The sequence below is a fragment of the Natrix helvetica genome (assembly GCF_964273705.1).
Source record: "Natrix helvetica genome assembly, chromosome: 12".
NCBI classification, from domain to species: Eukaryota; Metazoa; Chordata; class Lepidosauria; order Squamata; family Natricidae; genus Natrix; species Natrix helvetica.
This window is the reverse complement of record NC_138556.1, coordinates 59,816-86,219: the sequence shown is the minus strand read 5'-3', so window position 1 is coordinate 86,219 and position 26,404 is coordinate 59,816.

Below are 26,404 nucleotides of genomic sequence, written 5' to 3'. Positions count from 1 at the left end.
AAGCGTACCTCAGAATTGGCAAAAGACCCCAGTTCAGCCAGAAACGTAACTTTTGACCTAGAGCTCACTTTCTGAGCATTCCCTGGGGAGTTAGACCAAAGATTACATCAGAATTGGCAAAAGAGCCCAATTCAGCCAGAAACTTAACATTTTACACCGAGCTCAATTTTGAATGACATGCATATGTTAGTGGTCTCCTGAGTCGGGGAAGCTAAAAAACCACTCCATTCGCTGATCTGAGCATTTCCCGGGGAGTTAGACCTAAGCGTACCTCAGAATTGGCAAAAGAGCCCAAATCAGCCAGAAACCACGTTTGACCCAGAGCTCACTTTCGAACCACATGCACATGTTATTGGTGTCCTATGTCGGGAAGCTAATAAACCACTTCATTCTCTGATCTGAGCATTCCCCGAGGAGTTAGACCAAAGCTTACATCAGAATTGGCAAAAGAGCCCAATTCAGCCAGAAACGTAACGTTTGACCCAGAGCTCACTTTCGAACCACATGCACATGTTACTGTTGTCCCGAGTCGGGGAAGCTAAAAAACCACTCCATTCGCTGATCTGGGCATTTCCCGGGAGTTAGACCTAAGCGTACCTCAGAATTGGCAAAAGAGCCCAAATCAGCCAGAAACGTAACGTTTGACCCAGAGCTCACTTTCGAACCACATGCACATGTTATTGTTGTCCTTTGTTGGGAAGCTAAAAAACCACTCCATTCGCTGATCAGACCAAAGGCCACCTCCCAATTGGCACAGGAACTCAATTAAGCCACAAAAGGGAACTTTTGACACAGAGCTCGTTTCAACCACATACACATCTTAGTGGTGTCCTGGGTCGGGGAAGCTAAAAAACCACTCCATTCGGTGATCTGAGCATTTCCCGGGGAGGTAGACCTAAGCGTACCTCAGAATTGGCAAAAGAGCCCAAATCACCCAGAAACTTCACGTTTGACCCAGAGCTCACTTTCGAACCACATGCACATGTTATTGGTGTCCTATGTCGGAAAGCTAATAAACCACTCCATTCGCTGATCTGAGCATTCCCAGGGGAGTTAGACCAAAGCTTACATCAGAATTGGCAAAAGAGCCCAATTCAGCCAGAAACGTAACGTTTGACCCAGAGCTCACTTTCGAACCACATGCACATGTTACTGTTGTCCCGAGTCGGGGAAGCTAGAAAACCACTCCATTCGCTGATCTGAGCATTTCCCGGGAGTTAGACCTAAGCGTACCTCAGAATTGGCAAAAGAGCCCAAATCAGCCAGAAACGTAACGTTTGACCCAGAGCTCACTTTCGAACCACATGCACATGTTATTGTTGTCCTTTGTTGGGAAGCTAAAAAACCACTCCATTCGCTGATCAGACCAAAGGCCACCTCCCAATTGGCACAGGAACTCAATTAAGCCACAAAAGGGAACTTTTGACACAGAGCTCGTTTCAACCACATACACATCTTAGTGGTGTCCTGGGTCGGGGAAGCTAAAAAACCACTCCATTCGGTGATCTGAGCATTTCCCGGGGAGGTAGACCTAAGCGTACCTCAGAATTGGCAAAAGAGCCCAAATCACCCAGAAACTTCACGTTTGACCCAGAGCTCACTTTCGAACCACATGCACATGTTATTGGTGTCCTATGTCGGAAAGCTAATAAACCACTCCATTCGCTGATCTGAGCATTCCCAGGGGAGTTAGACCAAAGCTTACATCAGAATTGGCAAAAGAGCCCAATTCAGCCAGAAACGTAACGTTTGACCCAGAGCTCAGTTTCGAACCACATGCACATGTTATTGTTGTCCTTTGTCGGGAAGCTAAAAAACCACTCCATTCGCTGATCTGAGATTTCCCCGAGGAGTTAGACCAAAGCTTACATCAGAATTGGCAAAAGAGCCCAATTCAGCCAGAAACGTAACGTTTGACCCAGAGCTCACTTTCGAACCACATGCACATGTTACTGTTGTCCCGAGTCGGGGAAGCTAAAAAACCACTCCATTCGCTGATCTGAGCATTTCCCGGGGAGTTAGACCTAAGCGTACCTCAGAATTGGCAAAAGAGCCCAAATCACCCTGAAACTTCACGTTTGACCCAGAGCTCACTTTCGAACCACATGCACATGTTATTGGTGTCCTATGTCGGAAAGCTAATAAACCACTCCATTCGCTGATCTGAGCATTCCCATGGGAGTTAGACCAAAGCTTACATCAGAATTGGCAAAAGAGCCCAATTCAGCCAGAAACGTAACTTTTGACCCATCACTTTCGAACCACATGGACATGTTACTGGGGTCCTGAGTCGGGGAAGCTAAAAAACCACTCCATTCGCTGATCTGAGCATTTCCCGGGGAGGTAGACCTAAGCGTACCTCAGAATTGGCAAAAGACCCCAGTTCAGCCAGAAACGTAACTTTTGACCTAGAGCTCACTTTCTGAGCATTCCCTGGGGAGTTAGACCAAAGCTTACATCAGAATTGGCAGAAGAGCCCATTCAGCTAGAAACGTAACTTTTGACCCAGAGCTCACTTTCGAACCACATGCACATTACTGGTGTACTGAATCGGGGAAGCTAAAAAAACCACTCCATTCACTGATCTGAGCTATCCCTGAGGAGTTAGACCAAACAGTATCTGATCTGAGCTAACTGATCTGAGCTATCCCTGAGGAGTTAGACCAAAGCTTACATCAGAATTGGCAAAAGAGCCCAATTCAGCCAGAAACTTAACATTTTACACCGAGCTCAATTTTGAATGACATGCATATGTTAGTGGTCTCCTGAGTCGGGGAAGCTAAAAAACCACTCCATTCGCTGATCTGAGCATTTCCCGGGGAGTTAGACCTAAGCGTACCTCAGAATTGGCAAAAGAGCCCAAATCAGCCAGAAACCACGTTTGACCCAGAGCTCACTTTCGAACCACATGCACATGTTATTGGTGTCCTATGTCGGGAAGCTAATAAACCACTTCATTCTCTGATCTGAGCATTCCCCGAGGAGTTAGACCAAAGCTTACATCAGAATTGGCAAAAGAGCCCAATTCAGCCAGAAACGTAACGTTTGACCCAGAGCTCACTTTCGAACCACATGCACATGTTATTGGTGTCCTATGTCGGAAAGCTAATAAACCACTCCATTCGCTGATCTGAGCATTCCCATGGGAGTTAGACCAAAGCTTACATCAGAATTGGCAAAAGAGCCCAATTCAGCCAGAAACGTAACTTTTGACCCATCACTTTCGAACCACATGGACATGTTACTGGGGTCCTGAGTCGGGGAAGCTAAAAAACCACTCCATTCGCTGATCTGAGCATTTCCCGGGGAGGTAGACCTAAGCGTACCTCAGAATTGGCAAAAGACCCCAGTTCAGCCAGAAACGTAACTTTTGACCTAGAGCTCACTTTCTGAGCATTCCCTGGGGAGTTAGACCAAAGATTACATCAGAATTGGCAAAAGAGCCCAATTCAGCCAGAAACTTAACATTTTACACCGAGCTCAATTTTGAATGACATGCATATGTTAGTGGTCTCCTGAGTCGGGGAAGCTAAAAAACCACTCCATTGCTGATCTGAGCATTTCCCGGGGAGTTAGACCTAAGCGTACCTCAGAATTGGCAAAAGAGCCCAAATCAGCCAGAAACCACGTTTGACCCAGAGCTCACTTTCGAACCACATGCACATGTTATTGGTGTCCTATGTCGGGAAGCTAATAAACCACTTCATTCTCTGATCTGAGCATTCCCCGAGGAGTTAGACCAAAGCTTACATCAGAATTGGCAAAAGAGCCCAATTCAGCCAGAAACGTAACGTTTGACCCAGAGCTCACTTTCGAACCACATGCACATGTTACTGTTGTCCCGAGTCGGGGAAGCTAAAAAACCACTCCATTCGCTGATCTGGGCATTTCCCGGGAGTTAGACCTAAGCGTACCTCAGAATTGGCAAAAGAGCCCAAATCAGCCAGAAACGTAACGTTTGACCCAGAGCTCACTTTCGAACCACATGCACATGTTATTGTTGTCCTTTGTTGGGAAGCTAAAAAACCACTCCATTCGCTGATCAGACCAAAGGCCACCTCCCAATTGGCACAGGAACTCAATTAAGCCACAAAAGGGAACTTTTGACACAGAGCTCGTTTCAACCACATACACATCTTAGTGGTGTCCTGGGTCGGGGAAGCTAAAAAACCACTCCATTCGGTGATCTGAGCATTTCCCGGGGAGGTAGACCTAAGCGTACCTCAGAATTGGCAAAAGAGCCCAAATCACCCAGAAACTTCACGTTTGACCCAGAGCTCACTTTCGAACCACATGCACATGTTATTGGTGTCCTATGTCGGAAAGCTAATAAACCACTCCATTCGCTGATCTGAGCATTCCCAGGGGAGTTAGACCAAAGCTTACATCAGAATTGGCAAAAGAGCCCAATTCAGCCAGAAACGTAACGTTTGACCCAGAGCTCACTTTCGAACCACATGCACATGTTACTGTTGTCCCGAGTCGGGGAAGCTAGAAAACCACTCCATTCGCTGATCTGAGCATTTCCCGGGAGTTAGACCTAAGCGTACCTCAGAATTGGCAAAAGAGCCCAAATCAGCCAGAAACGTAACGTTTGACCCAGAGCTCACTTTCGAACCACATGCACATGTTATTGTTGTCCTTTGTTGGGAAGCTAAAAAACCACTCCATTCGCTGATCAGACCAAAGGCCACCTCCCAATTGGCACAGGAACTCAATTAAGCCACAAAAGGGAACTTTTGACACAGAGCTCGTTTCAACCACATACACATCTTAGTGGTGTCCTGGGTCGGGGAAGCTAAAAAACCACTCCATTCGGTGATCTGAGCATTTCCCGGGGAGGTAGACCTAAGCGTACCTCAGAATTGGCAAAAGAGCCCAAATCACCCAGAAACTTCACGTTTGACCCAGAGCTCACTTTCGAACCACATGCACATGTTATTGGTGTCCTATGTCGGAAAGCTAATAAACCACTCCATTCGCTGATCTGAGCATTCCCAGGGGAGTTAGACCAAAGCTTACATCAGAATTGGCAAAAGAGCCCAATTCAGCCAGAAACGTAACGTTTGACCCAGAGCTCAGTTTCGAACCACATGCACATGTTATTGTTGTCCTTTGTCGGGAAGCTAAAAAACCACTCCATTCGCTGATCTGAGATTTCCCCGAGGAGTTAGACCAAAGCTTACATCAGAATTGGCAAAAGAGCCCAATTCAGCCAGAAACGTAACGTTTGACCCAGAGCTCACTTTCGAACCACATGCACATGTTACTGTTGTCCCGAGTCGGGGAAGCTAAAAAACCACTCCATTCGCTGATCTGAGCATTTCCCGGGGAGTTAGACCTAAGCGTACCTCAGAATTGGCAAAAGAGCCCAAATCACCCTGAAACTTCACGTTTGACCCAGAGCTCACTTTCGAACCACATGCACATGTTATTGGTGTCCTATGTCGGAAAGCTAATAAACCACTCCATTCGCTGATCTGAGCATTCCCATGGGAGTTAGACCAAAGCTTACATCAGAATTGGCAAAAGAGCCCAATTCAGCCAGAAACGTAACTTTTGACCCATCACTTTCGAACCACATGGACATGTTACTGGGGTCCTGAGTCGGGGAAGCTAAAAAACCACTCCATTCGCTGATCTGAGCATTTCCCGGGGAGGTAGACCTAAGCGTACCTCAGAATTGGCAAAAGACCCCAGTTCAGCCAGAAACGTAACTTTTGACCTAGAGCTCACTTTCTGAGCATTCCCTGGGGAGTTAGACCAAAGCTTACATCAGAATTGGCAGAAGAGCCCATTCAGCTAGAAACGTAACTTTTGACCCAGAGCTCACTTTCGAACCACATGCACATTACTGGTGTACTGAATCGGGGAAGCTAAAAAAACCACTCCATTCACTGATCTGAGCTATCCCTGAGGAGTTAGACCAAACAGTATCTGATCTGAGCTAACTGATCTGAGCTATCCCTGAGGAGTTAGACCAAAGCTTACATCAGAATTGGCAAAAGAGCCCAATTCAGCCAGAAACTTAACATTTTACACCGAGCTCAATTTTGAATGACATGCATATGTTAGTGGTCTCCTGAGTCGGGGAAGCTAAAAAACCACTCCATTCGCTGATCTGAGCATTTCCCGGGGAGTTAGACCTAAGCGTACCTCAGAATTGGCAAAAGAGCCCAAATCAGCCAGAAACCACGTTTGACCCAGAGCTCACTTTCGAACCACATGCACATGTTATTGGTGTCCTATGTCGGGAAGCTAATAAACCACTTCATTCTCTGATCTGAGCATTCCCCGAGGAGTTAGACCAAAGCTTACATCAGAATTGGCAAAAGAGTCCAATTCAGCCAGAAACGTAACGTTTGACCCAGAGCTCACTTTCGAACCACATGCACATGTTACTGTTGTCCCGAGTCGGGGAAGCTAAAAAACCATTCCATTCGCTGATCTGAACATTTCCCGGGAGTTAGACCTAAGCGTACCTCAGAATTGGCAAAAGAGCCCAAATCAGCCAGAAACGTAACGTTTGACCCAGAGCTCACTTTCGAACCACATGCACATGTTATTGTTGTCCTTTGTTGGGAAGCTAAAAAACCACTCCATTCGCTGATCAGACCAAAGGCCACCTCCCAATTGGCACAGGAACTCAATTAAGCCACAAAAGGGAACTTTTGACACAGAGCTCGTTTCAACCACATACACATCTTAGTGGTGTCCTGGGTCGGGGAAGCTAAAAAACCACTCCATTCGGTGATCTGAGCATTTCCCGGGGAGGTAGACCTAAGCGTACCTCAGAATTGGCAAAAGAGCCCAAATCACCCAGAAACTTCACGTTTGACCCAGAGCTCACTTTCAAACCACATGCACATGTTATTGGTGTCCTATGTCGGAAAGCTAATAAACCACTCCATTCGCTGATCTGAGCATTCCCAGGGGAGTTAGACCAAAGCTTACATCAGAATTGGCAAAAGAGCCCAATTCAGCCAGAAACGTAACTTTTGACCCATCACTTTCGAACCACATGGACATGTTACTGGGGTCCTGAGTCGGGGAAGCTAAAAAACCACTCCATTCGGTGATCTGAGCATTTCCCGGGGAGTTAGACCTAAGCGTACCTCAGAATTGGCAAAAGACCCCAGTTCAGCCAGAAACGTAACTTTTGACCTAGAGCTCACTTTCTGAGTATTCCCTGGGGAGTTAGACTAAAGCTTACATCAGAATTGGCAGAAGAGCCCAATTCAGCCAGAAACGTAACGTTTGACCCAGAGCTCACTTTCGAACCACATGCACATGTTACTGTTGTCCTTTGTCGGGAAGCTAAAAAACCACTCCATTCGCTGATCTGAGATTTCCCCGAGGAGTTAGACCAAAGCTTACATCAGAATTGGCAAAAGAGCCCAATTCAGCCAGAAACGTAACGTTTGACCCAGAGCTCACTTTCGAACCACATGCACATGTTATTGTTGTCCTTTGTTGGGAAGCTAAAAAACCACTCCATTCGCTGATCAGACCAAAGGCCACCTCCCAATTGGCACAGGAACTCAATTAAGCCACAAAAGGGAACTTTTGACAAAGAGCTCGTTTCAACCACATACACATCTTAGTGGTGTCCTGGGTCGGGGAAGCTAAAAAACCACTCCATTCGCTGATCTGAGCATTTCCCGGGGAGTTAGACCTAAGCGTACCTCAGAATTGGCAAAAGAGCCCAAATCAGCCAGAAACGTAACGTTTGACCCAGATCTCACTTTCGAACCACATGAATATGTTATTGTTGTCCTTTGTCGGGAAGCTAAAAAACCACTCCATTCACTGATCTGAGCTATCCCTGAGGAGTTAGACCAAAGCTTACATCAGAATTGGCAAAAGAGCCCAATTCAGCCAGAAACGTCACGTTTGACCCAGAGCTCAGTTTTGAACACGAAACACATATTGGTTATGTCCCATGAGAGGAAAGCTAAAAAACCACTCCATTCGCTGATCTGAACTTTCCCTGAGGAGTTAGACTAAATCGTATCTCAGAATTGGCAAAAAACCTGAATTCAGCCAGAAAACCTAACTTTTGACCCAGAGCTCGTTTCGGAACCACATACACATCTTAGTTGGGTCCTGGGGTCGGGGAAGCTAGAAAACCACTCCATTCGCTGACCTGAATTTTCCCTGAGGAGTTAGACTAAATCGTATCCAAGAATTGGTAAAAAACCTGAATTCAGCCAGAAAACGTTACTTTTGTCCCAGAGCTCAGTTTCGAACACGACAGGAAAGTTAAAAAAACCACTCCATTCGCTGATCTGACCAAAGCTCATCTCCCAATTGGCAAAGGAACTCAATAGAGCCAGAAAAAGGAACTTTTGACACAGAGCTCGTTTCAACCACATACACATCTTAGTGGTGTCTTGGGTCGGGGAAGCAAAAAACCACTCCATTTGCTCATCTGAGGTTTCCCTGAGGAGTTAGACCAAAGCTTATCTCCAAAATGGCAAAGGAACTCAATTAAGCCAGAAAACGTAATTTTTGACCCACAGCTCGGTTTCGAACAACATACACATAGTGGTGTCCTAAATCGGGGAAGCTAAAGAACAATTCCATTCGCTCATCTGAGCTTTCCCTGAAGAGTTAGACCCATGGCAGGAAAGCTAAAAAACCACTCCATTCGCTGATCTGACCAAAGGCCACCTCCCAATTGGCACAGGAACTCAATTAAGCCACAAAAGGGAACTTTTGACACAGAGCTCGTTTCAACCACATACACATCTTAGTGGTGTCCTGGGTCGGGGAAGCTAAAAAACCACTCCATTCGCTGATCTGAGCATTTCCCGGGGAGTTAGACCTAAGCGTACCTCAGAATTGGCAAAAGAGCCCAAATCACCCAGAAACTTCACGTTTGACCCAGAGCTCACTTTCGAACCACATGCACATGTTATTGGTGTCCTATGTCGGGAAGATAATAAACCACTCCATTCGCTGATCTGAGCATTCCCAGGGGAGTTAGACCAAAGCTTACATCAGAATTGGTAAAAGAGCCCAATTCAGCCAGAAACGTAACTTTTGACCCAGAGATCACTTTCGAACCACATGGACATGTTACTGGTGTCCTGAGTCGGGGAAGCTAAAAAACCACTCCATTCGCTGATCTGAGCATTTCCCGGGGAGTTAGACCTAAGCGTACCTCAGAATTGGCAAAAGACCCCAGTTCAGCCAGAAACGTAACTTTTGACCTAGAGCTCACTTTCTGAGCATTCCCTGGGGAGTTAGACCAAAGCTTACATCAGAATTGGCAAAAGAGCCCAATTCAGCCAGAAACGTAACGTTTGACCCAGAGCTCACTTTCGAACCACATGCACATGTTACTGTTGTCCTTTGTCGGGAAGCTAAAAAACCACTCCATTCGCTGATCTGAGATTTCCCCGAGGAGTTAGACCAAAGCTTACATCAGAATTGGCAAAAGAGCCCAATTCAGCCAGAAACGTCACGTTTGACCCAGAGCTCAGTTTTGAACACGAAACACATATTGGTTATGTCCCATGAGAGGAAAGCTAAAAAACCACTCCATTCGCTGATCTGAACTTTCCCTGAGGAGTTAGACTAAATCGTATCTCAGAATTGGCAAAAAACCTGAATTCAGCCAGAAAACCTAACTTTTGACCCAGAGCTCGTTTCGGAACCACATACACATCTTAGTTGGGTCCTGGGGTCGGGGAAGCTAGAAAACCACTCCATTCGCTGACCTGAATTTTCCCTGAGGAGTTAGACTAAATCGTATCCAAGAATTGGTAAAAAACCTGAATTCAGCCAGAAAACGTTACTTTTGTCCCAGAGCTCAGTTTCGAACACGACAGGAAAGTTAAAAAAACCACTCCATTCGCTGATCTGACCAAAGCTCATCTCCCAATTGGCAAAGGAACTCAATAGAGCCAGAAAAAGGAACTTTTGACACAGAGCTCGTTTCAACCACATACACATCTTAGTGGTGTCTTGGGTCGGGGAAGCAAAAAACCACTCCATTTGCTCATCTGAGGTTTCCCTGAGGAGTTAGACCAAAGCTTATCTCCAAAATGGCAAAGGAACTCAATTAAGCCAGAAAACGTAATTTTTGACCCACAGCTCGGTTTCGAACAACATACACATAGTGGTGTCCTAAATCGGGGAAGCTAAAGAACAATTCCATTCGCTCATCTGAGCTTTCCCTGAAGAGTTAGACCCATGGCAGGAAAGCTAAAAAACCACTCCATTCGCTGATCTGACCAAAGGCCACCTCCCAATTGGCACAGGAACTCAATTAAGCCACAAAAGGGAACTTTTGACACAGAGCTCGTTTCAACCACATACACATCTTAGTGGTGTCCTGGGTCGGGGAAGCTAAAAAACCACTCCATTCGCTGATCTGAGCATTTCCCGGGGAGTTAGACCTAAGCGTACCTCAGAATTGGCAAAAGAGCCCAAATCACCCAGAAACTTCACGTTTGACCCAGAGCTCACTTTCGAACCACATGCACATGTTATTGGTGTCCTATGTCGGGAAGCTAATAAACCACTCCATTCGCTGATCTGAGCATTCCCAGGGGAGTTAGACCAAAGCTTACATCAGAATTGGCAAAAGAGCCCAATTCAGCCAGAAACGTAACTTTTGACCCATCACTTTCGAACCACATGGACATGTTACTGGTGTCCTGAGTCGGGGAAGCTAAAAAACCACTCCATTCGCTGATCTGAGCATTTCCCAGGGAGTTAGACCTAAGCGTACCTCAGAATTGGCAAAAGACCCCAGTTCAGCCAGAAACGTAACTTTTGACCTAGAGATCACTTTCTGAGCATTCCCTGGGGAGTTAGACCAAAGCTTACATCAGAATTGGCAGAAGAGCCCATTCAGCTAGAAACGTAACTTTTGACCCAGAGCTCACTTTCGAACCACATGCACATTACTGGTGTACTGAATCGGGGAAGCTAAAAAAACCACTCCATTCGCTGATCTGAGATTTCCCCGAGGAGTTAGACCAAAGCTTACATCAGAATTGGCAAAAGAGCCCAATTCAGCCAGAAACGTAACGTTTGACCCAGAGCTCACTTTCGAACCACATGCAAATGTTACTGTTGTCCTTTGTCGGGAAGCTAAAAAACCACTCCATTCGCTGATCTGAGATTTCCCCGAGGAGTTAGACCAAAGCTTACATCAGAATTGGCAAAAGAGCCCAATTCAGCCAGAAACGTAACGTTTGACCCAGAGCTCACTTTCGCAACAGCACATGTAACAGTATCTGATCTGAGCTAACTGATCTGAGCTATCCCTGAGGAGTTAGACCAAACAGTATCTGATCTGAGCTAACTGATCTGAGCTATCCCTGAGGAGTTAGACCAAAGCTTACATCAGAATTGGCAAAAGAGCCCAATTCAGCCAGAAACGTAACTTTTGACCCATCACTTTCGAACCACATGGACATGTTACTGGGGTCCTGAGTCGGGGAAGCTAAAAAACCACTCCATTCGCTGATCTGAGCATTTCCCGGGGAGGTAGACCTAAGCGTACCTCAGAATTGGCAAAAGACCCCAGTTCAGCCAGAAACGTAACGTTTGACCCAGAGCTCACTTTCGAACCACATGCACATGTTACTGTTGTCCTTTGTCGGGAAGCTAAAAAACCACTCCATTCGCTGATCTGAGATTTCCCCGAGGAGTTAGACCAAAGCTTACATCAGAATTGGCAAAAGAGCCCAATTCAGCCAGAAACGTAACGTTTGACCCAGAGCTCACTTTCGAACCACATGCACATGTTACTGTTGTCCTTTGTCGGGAAGCTAAAAAACCACTCCATTCGCTGATCTGAGATTTCCCCGAGGAGTTAGACCAAAGGTTACATCAGAATTGGCAAAAGAGCCCAATTCAGCCAGAAACGTAACGTTTGACCCAGAGCTCACTTTCGAACCACATGCACATGTTACTGTTGTCCCGAGTCGGGGAAGCTAAAAAACCACTCCATTCGCTGATCTGAGCATTTCCTGGGGAGTTAGACCTAAGCGTACCTCAGAATTGGCAAAAGAGCCCAAATCACCCAGAAACTTCACGTTTGACCCAGAGCTCACTTTCGAACCACATGCACATGTTATTGGTGTCCTATGTCGGAAAGCTAATAAACCACTCCATTCGCTGATCTGAGCATTCCCATGGGAGTTAGACCAAAGCTTACATCAGAATTGGCAAAAGAGCCCAATTCAGCCAGAAACGTAACTTTTGACCCATCACTTTCGAACCACATGGACATGTTACTGGGGTCCTGAGTCGGGGAAGCTAAAAAACCACTCCATTCGCTGATCTGAGCATTTCCCGGGGAGGTAGACCTAAGCGTACCTCAGAATTGGCAAAAGACCCCAGTTCAGCCAGAAACGTAACGTTTGACCCAGAGCTCACTTTCGAACCACATGCACATGTTATTGTTGTCCTTTGTTGGGAAGCTAAAAAACCACTCCATTCGCTGATCAGACCAAAGGCCACCTCCCAATTGGCACAGGAACTCAATTAAGCCACAAAAGGGAACTTTTGACAAAGAGCTCGTTTCAACCACATACACATCTTAGTGGTGTCCTGGGTCGGGGAAGCTAAAAAACCACTCCATTCGCTGATCTGAGCATTTCCCGGGGAGTTAGACCTAAGCGTACCTCAGAATTGGCAAAAGAGCCCAAATCAGCCAGAAACGTAACGTTTGACCCAGATCTCACTTTCGAACCACATGAATATGTTATTGTTGTCCTTTGTCGGGAAGCTAAAAAACCACTCCATTCACTGATCTGAGCTATCCCTGAGGAGTTAGACCAAAGCTTACATCAGAATTGGAAAAAGAGCCCAATTCAGCCAGAAACGTCACGTTTGACCCAGAGCTCAGTTTTGAACACGAAACACATATTGGTTATGTCCCATGAGAGGAAAGCTAAAAAACCACTCCATTCGCTGATCTGAACTTTCCCTGAGGAGTTAGACTAAATCGTATCTCAGAATTGGCAAAAAACCTGAATTCAGCCAGAAAACCTAACTTTTGACCCAGAGCTCGTTTCGGAACCACATACACATCTTAGTTGGGTCCTGGGGTCGGGGAAGCTAGAAAACCACTCCATTCGCTGACCTGAATTTTCCCTGAGGAGTTAGACTAAATCGTATCCAAGAATTGGTAAAAAACCTGAATTCAGCCAGAAAACCTAACTTTTGACCCAGAGCTCGTTTCGGAACCACATACACATCTTAGTTGGGTCCTGGGGTCGGGGAAGCTAGAAAACCACTCCATTCGCTGACCTGAATTTTCCCTGAGGAGTTAGACTAAATCGTATCCAAGAATTGGTAAAAAACCTGAATTCAGCCAGAAAACGTTACTTTTGTCCCAGAGCTCAGTTTCGAACACGACAGGAAAGTTAAAAAAACCACTCCATTCGCTGATCTGACCAAAGCTCATCTCCCAATTGGCAAAGGAACTCAATAGAGCCAGAAAAAGGAACTTTTGACACAGAGCTCGTTTCAACCACATACACATCTTAGTGGTGTCTTGGGTCGGGGAAGCAAAAAACCACTCCATTTGCTCATCTGAGGTTTCCCTGAGGAGTTAGACCAAAGCTTATCTCCAAAATGGCAAAGGAACTCAATTAAGCCAGAAAACGTAATTTTTGACCCACAGCTCGGTTTCGAACAACATACACATAGTGGTGTCCTAAATCGGGGAAGCTAAAGAACAATTCCATTCGCTCATCTGAGCTTTCCCTGAAGAGTTAGACCCATGGCAGGAAAGCTAAAAAACCACTCCATTCGCTGATCTGACCAAAGGCCACCTCCCAATTGGCACAGGAACTCAATTAAGCCACAAAAGGGAACTTTTGACACAGAGCTCGTTTCAACCACATACACATCTTAGTGGTGTCCTGGGTCGGGGAAGCTAAAAAACCACTCCATTCGCTGATCTGAGCATTTCCCGGGGAGTTAGACCTAAGCGTACCTCAGAATTGGCAAAAGAGCCCAAATCACCCAGAAACGTAACGTTTGACCCAGAGCTCACTTTCGAACCACATGCACATGTTATTGGTGTCCTATGTCGGGAAGATAATAAACCACTCCATTCGCTGATCTGAGCATTCCCAGGGGAGTTAGACCAAAGCTTACATCAGAATTGGTAAAAGAGCCCAATTCAGCCAGAAACGTAACTTTTGACCCAGAGATCACTTTCGAACCACATGGACATGTTACTGGTGTCCTGAGTCGGGGAAGCTAAAAAACCACTCCATTCGCTGATCTGAGCATTTCCCGGGGAGTTAGACCTAAGCGTACCTCAGAATTGGCAAAAGACCCCAGTTCAGCCAGAAACGTAACTTTTGACCTAGAGCTCACTTTCTGAGCATTCCCTGGGGAGTTAGACCAAAGCTTACATCAGAATTGGCAAAAGAGCCCAATTCAGCCAGAAACGTAACGTTTGACCCAGAGCTCACTTTCGAACCACATGCACATGTTACTGTTGTCCTTTGTCGGGAAGCTAAAAAACCACTCCATTCGCTGATCTGAGATTTCCCCGAGGAGTTAGACCAAAGCTTACATCAGAATTGGCAAAAGAGCCCAATTCAGCCAGAAACGTAACGTTTGACCCAGAGCTCACTTTCGAACCACATGCACATGTTACTGTTGTCCCGAGTCGGGGAAGCTAAAAAACCACTCCATTCGCTGATCTGAGCATTTCCCGGGAGTTAGACCTAAGCGTACCTCAGAATTGGCAAAAGAGCCCAAATCAGCCAGAAACGTCACGTTTGACCCAGAGCTCACCTTCGAACCACATGCAAATGTTATTGTTGTCCTTTGTTGGGAAGCTAAAAAACCACTCCATTCGCTGATCAGACCAAAGGCCACCTCCCAATTGGCACAGGAACTCAATTAAGCCACAAAAGGGAACTTTTGACAAAGAGCTCGTTTCAACCACATACACATCTTAGTGGTGTCCTGGGTCGGGGAAGCAAAAAACCACTCCATTCGCTGATCTGAGCATTTCCCGGGGAGGTAGACCTAAGCGTACCTCAGAATTGGCGAAAGAGCCCAAATCACCCAGAAACTTCACGTTTGACCCAGAGCTCACTTTCGAACCACATGCACATGTTATTGGTGTCCTATGTCGGAAAGCTAATAAACCACTCCATTCGCTGATCTGAGCATTCCCAGGGGAGTTAGACCAAAGCTTACATCAGAATTGGCAAAAGAGCCCAATTCAGCCAGAAACGTAACTTTTGACCCATCACTTTCGAACCACATGGACATGTTACTGGGGTCCTGAGTCGGGGAAGCAAAAAAACCACTCCATTCGCTGATCTGAGCATTTCCCGGGGAGGTAGACCTAAGCGTACCTCAGAATTGGCAAAAGACCCCAGTTCAGCCAGAAACGTAACTTTTGACCTAGAGCTCACTTTCTGAGCATTCCCTGGGGAGTTAGACCAAAGCTTACATCAGAATTGGCAGAAGAGCCCATTCAGCTAGAAACGTAACTTTTGACCCAGAGCTCACTTTCGAACCACATGCACATTACTGGTGTACTGAATCGGGGAAGCTAAAAAAACCACTCCATTCGCTGATCTGAGATTTCCCCAAGGAGTTAGACCAAATCTTACATCAGAATTGGCAAAAGAGCCCAATTCAGCCAGAAACGTAACGTTTGACCCAGAGCTCACTTTCGAACCACATGCACATGTTACTGTTGTCCTTTGTCGGGAAGCTAAAAAACCACTCCATTCGCTGATCTGAGATTTCCCCGAGGAGTTAGACCAAAGCTTACATCAGAATTGGCAAAAGAGCCCAATTCAGCCAGAAACGTAACGTTTGACCCAGAGCTCACTTTCGAACCACATGCACATGTTACTGTTGTCCCGAGTCGGGGAAGCTAAAAAACCACTCCATTCGCTGATCTGAGCATTTCCCGGGAGTTAGACCTAAGCGTACCTCAGAATTGGCAAAAGAGCCCAAATCAGCCAGAAACGTCACGTTTGACCCAGAGCTCACTTTCGAACCACATGCACATGTTATTGTTGTCCTTTGTTGGGAAGCTAAAAAACCACTCCATTCGCTGATCAGACCAAAGGCCACCTCCCAATTGGCACAGGAACTCAATTAAGCCACAAAAGGGAACTTTTGACAAAGAGCTCGTTTCAACCACATACACATCTTAGTGGTGTCCTGGGTCGGGGAAGCTAAAAAACCACTCCATTCGGTGATCTGAGCATTTCCCGGGGAGGTAGACCTAAGCGTACCTCAGAATTGGCAAAAGAGCCCAAATCACCCAGAAACTTCACGTTTGACCCAGAGCTCACTTTCGAACCACATGCACATGTTATTGGTGTCCTATGTCGGAAAGCTAATAAACCACTCCATTCGCTGATCTGAGCATTCCCAGGGGAGTTAGACCAAAGCTTACATCAGAATTGGCAAAAGAGCCCAATTCAGCCAGAAACGTAACTTTTGACCCATCACTTTCGAACCACATGGACATGTTACTGGGGTCCTGAGTCGGGGAAGCAAAAAAACCACTCCATTCGCTGATCTGAGCATTTCCCGGGGAGGTAGACCTAAGCGTACCTCAGAATTGGCAAAAGACCCCAGTTCAGCCAGAAACGTAACTTTTGACCTAGAGCTCACTTTCTGAGCATTCCCTGGGGAGTTAGACCAAAGCTTACATCAGAATTGGCAGAAGAGCCCATTCAGTTAGAAACGTAACTTTTGACCCAGAGCTCACTTTCGAACCACATGCACATTACTGGTGTACTGAATCGGGGAAGCTAAAAAAACCACTCCATTCGCTGATCTGAGATTTCCCCTAGGAGTTAGACCAAAGCTTACATCAGAATTGGCAAAAGAGCCCAATTCAGCCAGAAACGTAACGTTTGACCCAGAGCTCACTTTCGAACCACATGCACATGTTACTGTTGTCCTTTGTCGGGAAGCTAAAAAACCACTCCATTCGCTGATCTGAGATTTCCCCGAGGAGTTAGACCAAAGCTTACATCAGAATTGGCAAAAGAGCCCAATTCAGCCAGAAACGTAACGTTTGACCCAGAGCTCACTTTCGAACCACATGCACATGTTACTGTTGTCCCGAGTCGGGGAAGCTAAAAAACCACTCCATTCGCTGATCTGAGCATTTCCCGGGAGTTAGACCTAAGCGTACCTCAGAATTGGCAAAAGAGCCCAAATCAGCCAGAAACGTCACGTTTGACCCAGAGCTCACCTTCGAACCACATGCAAATGTTATTGTTGTCCTTTGTTGGGAAGCTAAAAAACCACTCCATTCGCTGATCAGACCAAAGGCCACCTCCCAATTGGCACAGGAACTCAATTAAGCCACAAAAGGGAACTTTTGACAAAGAGCTCGTTTCAACCACATACACATCTTAGTGGTGTCCTGGGTCGGGGAAGCAAAAAACCACTCCATTCGCTGATCTGAGCATTTCCCGGGGAGGTAGACCTAAGCGTACCTCAGAATTGGCGAAAGAGCCCAAATCACCCAGAAACTTCACGTTTGACCCAGAGCTCACTTTCGAACCACATGCACATGTTATTGGTGTCCTATGTCGGAAAGCTAATAAACCACTCCATTCGCTGATCTGAGCATTCCCAGGGGAGTTAGACCAAAGCTTACATCAGAATTGGCAAAAGAGCCCAATTCAGCCAGAAACGTAACTTTTGACCCATCACTTTCGAACCACATGGACATGTTACTGGGGTCCTGAGTCGGGGAAGCAAAAAAACCACTCCATTCGCTGATCTGAGCATTTCCCGGGGAGGTAGACCTAAGCGTACCTCAGAATTGGCAAAAGACCCCAGTTCAGCCAGAAACGTAACTTTTGACCTAGAGCTCACTTTCTGAGCATTCCCTGGGGAGTTAGACCAAAGCTTACATCAGAATTGGCAGAAGAGCCCATTCAGCTAGAAACGTAACTTTTGACCCAGAGCTCACTTTCGAACCACATGCACATTACTGGTGTACTGAATCGGGGAAGCTAAAAAAACCACTCCATTCGCTGATCTGAGATTTCCCCAAGGAGTTAGACCAAATCTTACATCAGAATTGGCAAAAGAGCCCAATTCAGCCAGAAACGTAACGTTTGACCCAGAGCTCACTTTCGAACCACATGCACATGTTACTGTTGTCCTTTGTCGGGAAGCTAAAAAACCACTCCATTCGCTGATCTGAGATTTCCCCGAGGAGTTAGACCAAAGCTTACATCAGAATTGGCAAAAGAGCCCAATTCAGCCAGAAACGTAACGTTTGACCCAGAGCTCACTTTCGAACCACATGCACATGTTACTGTTGTCCCGAGTCGGGGAAGCTAAAAAACCACTCCATTCGCTGATCTGAGCATTTCCCGGGAGTTAGACCTAAGCGTACCTCAGAATTGGCAAAAGAGCCCAAATCAGCCAGAAACGTCACGTTTGACCCAGAGCTCACTTTCGAACCACATGCACATGTTATTGTTGTCCTTTGTTGGGAAGCTAAAAAACCACTCCATTCGCTGATCAGACCAAAGGCCACCTCCCAATTGGCACAGGAACTCAATTAAGCCACAAAAGGGAACTTTTGACAAAGAGCTCGTTTCAACCACATACACATCTTAGTGGTGTCCTGGGTCGGGGAAGCTAAAAAACCACTCCATTCGGTGATCTGAGCATTTCCCGGGGAGGTAGACCTAAGCGTACCTCAGAATTGGCAAAAGAGCCCAAATCACCCAGAAACTTCACGTTTGACCCAGAGCTCACTTTCGAACCACATGCACATGTTATTGGTGTCCTATGTCGGAAAGCTAATAAACCACTCCATTCGCTGATCTGAGCATTCCCAGGGGAGTTAGACCAAAGCTTACATCAGAATTGGCAAAAGAGCCCAATTCAGCCAGAAACGTAACTTTTGACCCATCACTTTCGAACCACATGGACATGTTACTGGGGTCCTGAGTCGGGGAAGCAAAAAAACCACTCCATTCGCTGATCTGAGCATTTCCCGGGGAGGTAGACCTAAGCGTACCTCAGAATTGGCAAAAGACCCCAGTTCAGCCAGAAACGTAACTTTTGACCTAGAGCTCACTTTCTGAGCATTCCCTGGGGAGTTAGACCAAAGCTTACATCAGAATTGGCAGAAGAGCCCATTCAGCTAGAAACGTAACTTTTGACCCAGAGCTCACTTTCGAACCACATGCACATTACTGGTGTACTGAATCGGGGAAGCTAAAAAAACCACTCCATTCGCTGATCTGAGATTTCCCCTAGGAGTTAGACCAAAGCTTACATCAGAATTGGCAAAAGAGCCCAATTCAGCCAGAAACGTAACGTTTGACCCAGAGCTCACTTTCGAACCACATGCACATGTTACTGTTGTCCTTTGTCGGGAAGCTAAAAAACCACTCCATTCGCTGATCTGAGATTTCCCCGAGGAGTTAGACCAAAGCTTACATCAGAATTGGCAAAAGAGCCCAATTCAGCCAGAAACGTAACGTTTGACCCAGAGCTCACTTTCGAACCACATGCACATGTTACTGTTGTCCCGAGTCGGGGAAGCTAAAAAACCACTCCATTCGCTGATCTGAGCATTTCCCGGGAGTTAGACCTAAGCGTACCTCAGAATTGGCAAAAGAGCCCAAATCAGCCAGAAACGTCACGTTTGACCCAGAGCTCACTTTCGAACCACATGCACATGTTATTGTTGTCCTTTGTTGGGAAGCTAAAAAACCACTCCATTCGCTGATCAGATCAAAGGCCACCTCCCAATTGGCACAGGAACTCAATTAAGCCACAAAAGGGAACTTTTGACAAAGAGCTCGTTTCAACCACATACACATCTTAGTGGTGTCCTGGGTCGGGGAAGCTAAAAAACCACTCCATTCGGTGATCTGAGCATTTCCCGGGGAGGTAGACCTAAGCGTACCTCAGAATTGGCAAAAGAGCCCAAATCACCCAGAAACTTCACGTTTGACCCAGAGCTCACTTTCGAACCACATGCACATGTTATTGGTGTCCTATGTCGGAAAGCTAATAAACCACTCCATTCGCTGATCTGAGCATTCCCAGGGGAGTTAGACCAAAGCTTACATCAGAATTGGCAAAAGAGCCCAATTCAGCCAGAAACGTAACTTTTGACCCATCACTTTCGAACCACATGGACATGTTACTGGGGTCCTGAGTCGGGGAAGCAAAAAAACCACTCCATTCGCTGATCTGAGCATTTCCCGGGGAGGTAGACCTAAGCGTACCTCAGAATTGGCAAAAGACCCCAGTTCAGCCAGAAACGTAACTTTTGACCTAGAGCTCACTTTCTGAGCATTCCCTGGGGAGTTAGACCAAAGCTTACATCAGAATTGGCAGAAGAGCCCATTCAGGTAGAAACGTAACTTTTGACCCAGAGCTCACTTTCGAACCACATGCACATTACTGGTGTACTGAATCGGGGAAGCTAAAAAAACCACTCCATTCGCTGATCTGAGATTTCCCCTAGGAGTTAGACCAAAGCTTACATCAGAATTGGCAAAAGAGCCCAATTCAGCCAGAAACGTAACGTTTGACCCAGAGCTCACTTTCGAACCACATGCACATGTTACTGTTGTCCTTTGTCGGGAAGCTAAAAAACCACTCCATTCGCTGATCTGAGATTTCCCCGAGGAGTTAGACCAAAGCTTACATCAGAATTGGCAAAAGAGCCCAATTCAGCCAGAAACGTAACTTTTGACCCATCACTTTCGAACCACATGGACATGTTACTGGGGTCCTGAGTCGGGGAAGCAAAAAAACCACTCCATTCGCTGATCTGAGCATTTCCCGGGGAGGTAGACCTAAGCGTACCTCAGAATTGGCAAAAGACCCCAGTTCAGCCAGAAACGTAACTTTTGACCTAGAGCTCACTTTCTGAGCATTCCCTGGGGAGTTAGACCAAAGCTTACATCAGAATTGGCAGAAGAGCCCATTCAGGTAGAAACGTAACTTTTGACCCAGAGCTCACTTTCGAACCACATGCACATTACTGGTGTACTGAATCGGGGAAGCTAAAAAAACCACTCCATTCGCTGATCTGAGATTTCCCCTAGGAGTTAGACCAAAGCTTACATCAGAATTGGCAAAAGAGCCCAATTCAGCCAGAAACGTAACGTTTGACCCAGAGCTCACTTTCGAACCACATGCACATGTTACTGTTGTCCTTTGTCGGGAAGCTAAAAAACCACTCCATTCGCTGATCTGAGATTTCCCCGAGGAGTTAGACCAAAGCTTACATCAGAATTGGCAAAAGAGCCCAATTCAGCCAGAAACGTAACGTTTGACCCAGAGCTCACTTTCGAACCACATGCACATGTTACTGTTGTCCCGAGTCGGGGAAGCTAAAAAACCACTCCATTCGCTGATCTGAGCATTTCCCGGGAGTTAGACCTAAGCGTACCTCAGAATTGGCAAAAGAGCCCAAATCAGCCAGAAACGTCACGTTTGACCCAGAGCTCACTTTCGAACCACATGCACATGTTATTGTTGTCCTTTGTTGGGAAGCTAAAAAACCACTCCATTCGCTGATCAGACCAAAGGCCACCTCCCAATTGGCACAGGAACTCAATTAAGCCACAAAAGGGAACTTTTGACAAAGAGCTCGTTTCAACCACATACACATCTTAGTGGTGTCCTGGGTCGGGGAAGCTAAAAAACCACTCCATTCGGTGATCTGAGCATTTCCCGGGGAGGTAGACCTAAGCGTACCTCAGAATTGGCAAAAGAGCCCAAATCACCCAGAAACTTCACGTTTGACCCAGAGCTCACTTTCGAACCACATGCACATGTTATTGGTGTCCTATGTCGGAAAGCTAATAAACCACTCCATTCGCTGATCTGAGCATTCCCAGGGGAGTTAGACCAAAGCTTACATCAGAATTGGCAAAAGAGCCCAATTCAGCCAGAAACGTAACTTTTGACCCATCACTTTCGAACCACATGGACATGTTACTGGGGTCCTGAGTCGGGGAAGCAAAAAAACCACTCCATTCGCTGATCTGAGCATTTCCCGGGGAGGTAGACCTAAGCGTACCTCAGAATTGGCAAAAGGCCCCAGTTCAGCCAGAAACGTAACTTTTGACCTAGAGCTCACTTTCTGAGCATTCCCTGGGGAGTTAGACCAAAGCTTACATCAGAATTGGCAGAAGAGCCCATTCAGCTAGAAACGTAACTTTTGACCCAGAGCTCACTTTCGAACCACATGCACATTACTGGTGTACTGAATCGGGGAAGCTAAAAAAACCACTCCATTCGCTGATCTGAGATTTCCCCTAGGAGTTAGACCAAAGCTTACATCAGAATTGGCAAAAGAGCCCAATTCAGCCAGAAACGTAACGTTTGACCCAGAGCTCACTTTCGAACCACATGCACATGTTACTGTTGTCCTTTGTCGGGAAGCTAAAAAACCACTCCATTCGCTGATCTGAGATTTCCCCGAGGAGTTAGACCAAAGCTTACATCAGAATTGGCAAAAGAGCCCAATTCAGCCAGAAACGTAACGTTTGACCCAGAGCTCACTTTCGAACCACATGCACATGTTACTGTTGTCCCGAGTCGGGGAAGCTAAAAAACCACTCCATTCGCTGATCTGAGCATTTCCCGGGAGTTAGACCTAAGCGTACCTCAGAATTGGCAAAAGAGCCCAAATCAGCCAGAAACGTCACGTTTGACCCAGAGCTCACTTTCGAACCACATGCACATGTTATTGTTGTCCTTTGTTGGGAAGCTAAAAAACCACTCCATTCGCTGATCAGACCAAAGGCCACCTCCCAATTGGCACAGGAACTCAATTAAGCCACAAAAGGGAACTTTTGACAAAGAGCTCGTTTCAACCACATACACATCTTAGTGGTGTCCTGGGTCGGGGAAGCTAAAAAACCACTCCATTCGCTGATCTGAGCATTTCCCGGGGAGTTAGACCTAAGCGTACCTCAGAATTGGCAAAAGAGCCCAAATCAGCCAGAAACGTAACGTTTGACCCAGATCTCACTTTCGAACCACATGAATATGTTATTGTTGTCCTTTGTCGGGAAGCTAAAAAACCACTCCATTCACTGATCTGAGCTATCCCTGAGGAGTTAGACCAAAGCTTACATCAGAATTGGAAAAAGAGCCCAATTCAGCCAGAAACGTCACGTTTGACCCAGAGCTCAGTTTTGAACACGAAACACATATTGGTTATGTCCCATGAGAGGAAAGCTAAAAAACCACTCCATTCGCTGATCTGAACTTTCCCTGAGGAGTTAGACTAAATCGTATCTCAGAATTGGCAAAAAACCTGAATTCAGCCAGAAAACCTAACTTTTGACCCAGAGCTCGTTTCGGAACCACATACACATCTTAGTTGGGTCCTGGGGTCGGGGAAGCTAGAAAACCACTCCATTCGCTGACCTGAATTTTCCCTGAGGAGTTAGACTAAATCGTATCCAAGAATTGGTAAAAAACCTGAATTCAGCCAGAAAACCTAACTTTTGACCCAGAGCTCGTTTCGGAACCACATACACATCTTAGTTGGGTCCTGGGGTCGGGGAAGCTAGAAAACCACTCCATTCGCTGACCTGAATTTTCCCTGAGGAGTTAGACTAAATCGTATCCAAGAATTGGTAAAAAACCTGAATTCAGCCAGAAAACGTTACTTTTGTCCCAGAGCTCAGTTTCGAACACGACAGGAAAGTTAAAAAAACCACTCCATTCGCTGATCTGACCAAAGCTCATCTCCCAATTGGCAAAGGAACTCAATAGAGCCAGAAAAAGGAACTTTTGACACAGAGCTCGTTTCAACCACATACACATCTTAGTGGTGTCCTGGGTCGGGGAAGCTAAAAAACAACTCCATTCGCTGATCTGAGCATTTCCCGGGGAGTTAGACCTAAGCGTACCTCAGAATTGGCAAAAGAGCCCAAATCACCCAGAAACGTAACGTTTGACCCAGAGCTCACTTTCGAACCACATGCACATGTTATTGGTGTCCTATGTCGGGAAGATAATAAACCACTCCATTCGCTGATCTGAGCATTCCCAGGGGAGTTAGACCAAAGCTTACATCAGAATTGGTAAAAGAGCCCAATTCAGCCAGAAACGTAACTTTTGACCCAGAGATCACTTTCGAACCACATGGACATGTTACTGGTGTCCTGAGTCGGGGAAGCTAAAAAACCACTCCATTCGCTGATCTGAGCATTTCCCGGGGAGTTAGACCTAAGCGTACCTCAGAATTGGCAAAAGACCCCAGTTCAGCCAGAAACGTAACTTTTGACCTAGAGCTCACTTTCTGAGCATTCCCTGGGGAGTTAGACCAAAGCTTACATCAGAATTGGCAAAAGAGCCCAATTCAGCCAGAAACGTAACGTTTGACCCAGAGCTCACTTTCGAACCACATGCACATGTTACTGTTGTCCTTTGTCGGGAAGCTAAAAAACCACTCCATTCGCTGATCTGAGATTTCCCCGAGGAGTTAGACCTAAGCGTACCTCAGAATTGGCAAAAGAGCCCAAATCAGCCAGAAACGTCACGTTTGACCCAGAGCTCACCTTCGAACCACATGCAAATGTTATTGTTGTCCTTTGTTGGGAAGCTAAAAAACCACTCCGTTCGCTGATCAGACCAAAGGCCACCTCCCAATTGGCACAGGAACTCAATTAAGCCACAAAAGGGAACTTTTGACAAAGAGCTCGTTTCAACCACATACACATCTTAGTGGTGTCCTGGGTCGGGGAAGCAAAAAACCACTCCATTCGCTGATCTGAGCATTTCCCGGGGAGGTAGACCTAAGCGTACCTCAGAATTGGCAAAAGAGCCCAAATCACCCAGAAACTTCACGTTTGACCCAGAGCTCACTTTCGAACCACATGCACATGTTATTGGTGTCCTATGTCGGAAAGCTAATAAACCACTCCATTCGCTGATCTGAGCATTCCCAGGGGAGTTAGACCAAAGCTTACATCAGAATTGGCAAAAGAGCCCAATTCAGCCAGAAACGTAACTTTTGACCCATCACTTTCGAACCACATGGACATGTTACTGGGGTCCTGAGTCGGGGAAGCTAAAAAACCACTCCATTCGCTGATCTGAGCATTTCCCGGGGAGTTAGACCTAAGCGTACCTCAGAATTGGCAAAAGACCCCAGTTCAGCCAGAAACGTAACTTTTGACCTAGAGCTCACTTTCTGAGCATTCCCTGGGGAGTTAGACCAAAGCTTACATAAGAATTGGCAAAAGAGCCCAATTCTGCCAGAAACGTAACGTTTGACCCAGAGCTCACTTTCGAACCACATGCACATGTTACTGTTGTCCTTTGTCGGGAAGCTAAAAAACCACTCCATTCGCTGATCTGAGATTTCCCCGAGGAGTTAGACCAAAGCTTACATCAGAATTGGCAAAAGAGCCCAATTCAGCCAGAAACGTAACGTTTGACCCAGAGCTCACTTTCGAACCACATGCACATGTTATTGTTGTCCTTTGTCGGGAAGCTAAAGAACCACTCCATTCACTGATCTGAGCTATCCCTGAGGAGTTAGACCAAAGCTTACATCAGAATTGGCAAAAGAGCCCAATTCAGCCAGAAACGTAACATTTTACACCGAGCTCAATTTCGAATGACATGCATATGTTAGTGGTCTCCTGAGTCGGGGAAGCTAAAAAACCACTCCATTCGCTGATCTGAGCATTTCCCGGGGAGTTAGACCTAAGCGTACCTCAGAATTGGCAAAAGAGCCCAAATCAGCCAGAAACTTCACGTTTGACCCAGAGCTCACTTTCGAACCACATGCACATGTTATTGGTGTCCTATGTCGCGAAGCTAATAAACCACTTCATTCTCTGATCTGAGCATTCCCCGAGGAGTTAGACCAAAGCTTACATCAGAATTGGCAAAAGAGCCCAATTCAGCCAGAAACGTCACGTTTGACCCAGAGCTCAGTTTCGAACAGGAAACACATATTGGTTATGTCCCATGAGAGGAAAGCTAAAAAACCACTCCATTCGCTGATCTGAACTTTCCCTGAGGAGTTAGACTAAATCGTATCTCAGAATTGGCAAAAAACCTGAATTCAGCCAGAAAACCTAACTTTTGACCCAGAGCTCGTTTCGGAACCACATACACATCTTAGTTGGGTCCTGGGGTCGGGGAAGCTAGAAAACCACTCCATTCGCTGACCTGAATTTTCCCTGAGGAGTTAGACTAAATCGTATCCAAGAATTGTTAAAAAACCTGAATTCAGCCAGAAAACCTAACTTTTGACACAGAGCTCAGTTTCGAACACGACAGGAAAGTTAAAAAAACCACTCCATTCGCTGATCTGACCAAAGCTCATCTCCTAATTGGCAAAGGAACTCAATACAGCCAGAAAAAGGAACTTTTGACACAGAGCTCGTTTCAACCACATACACAT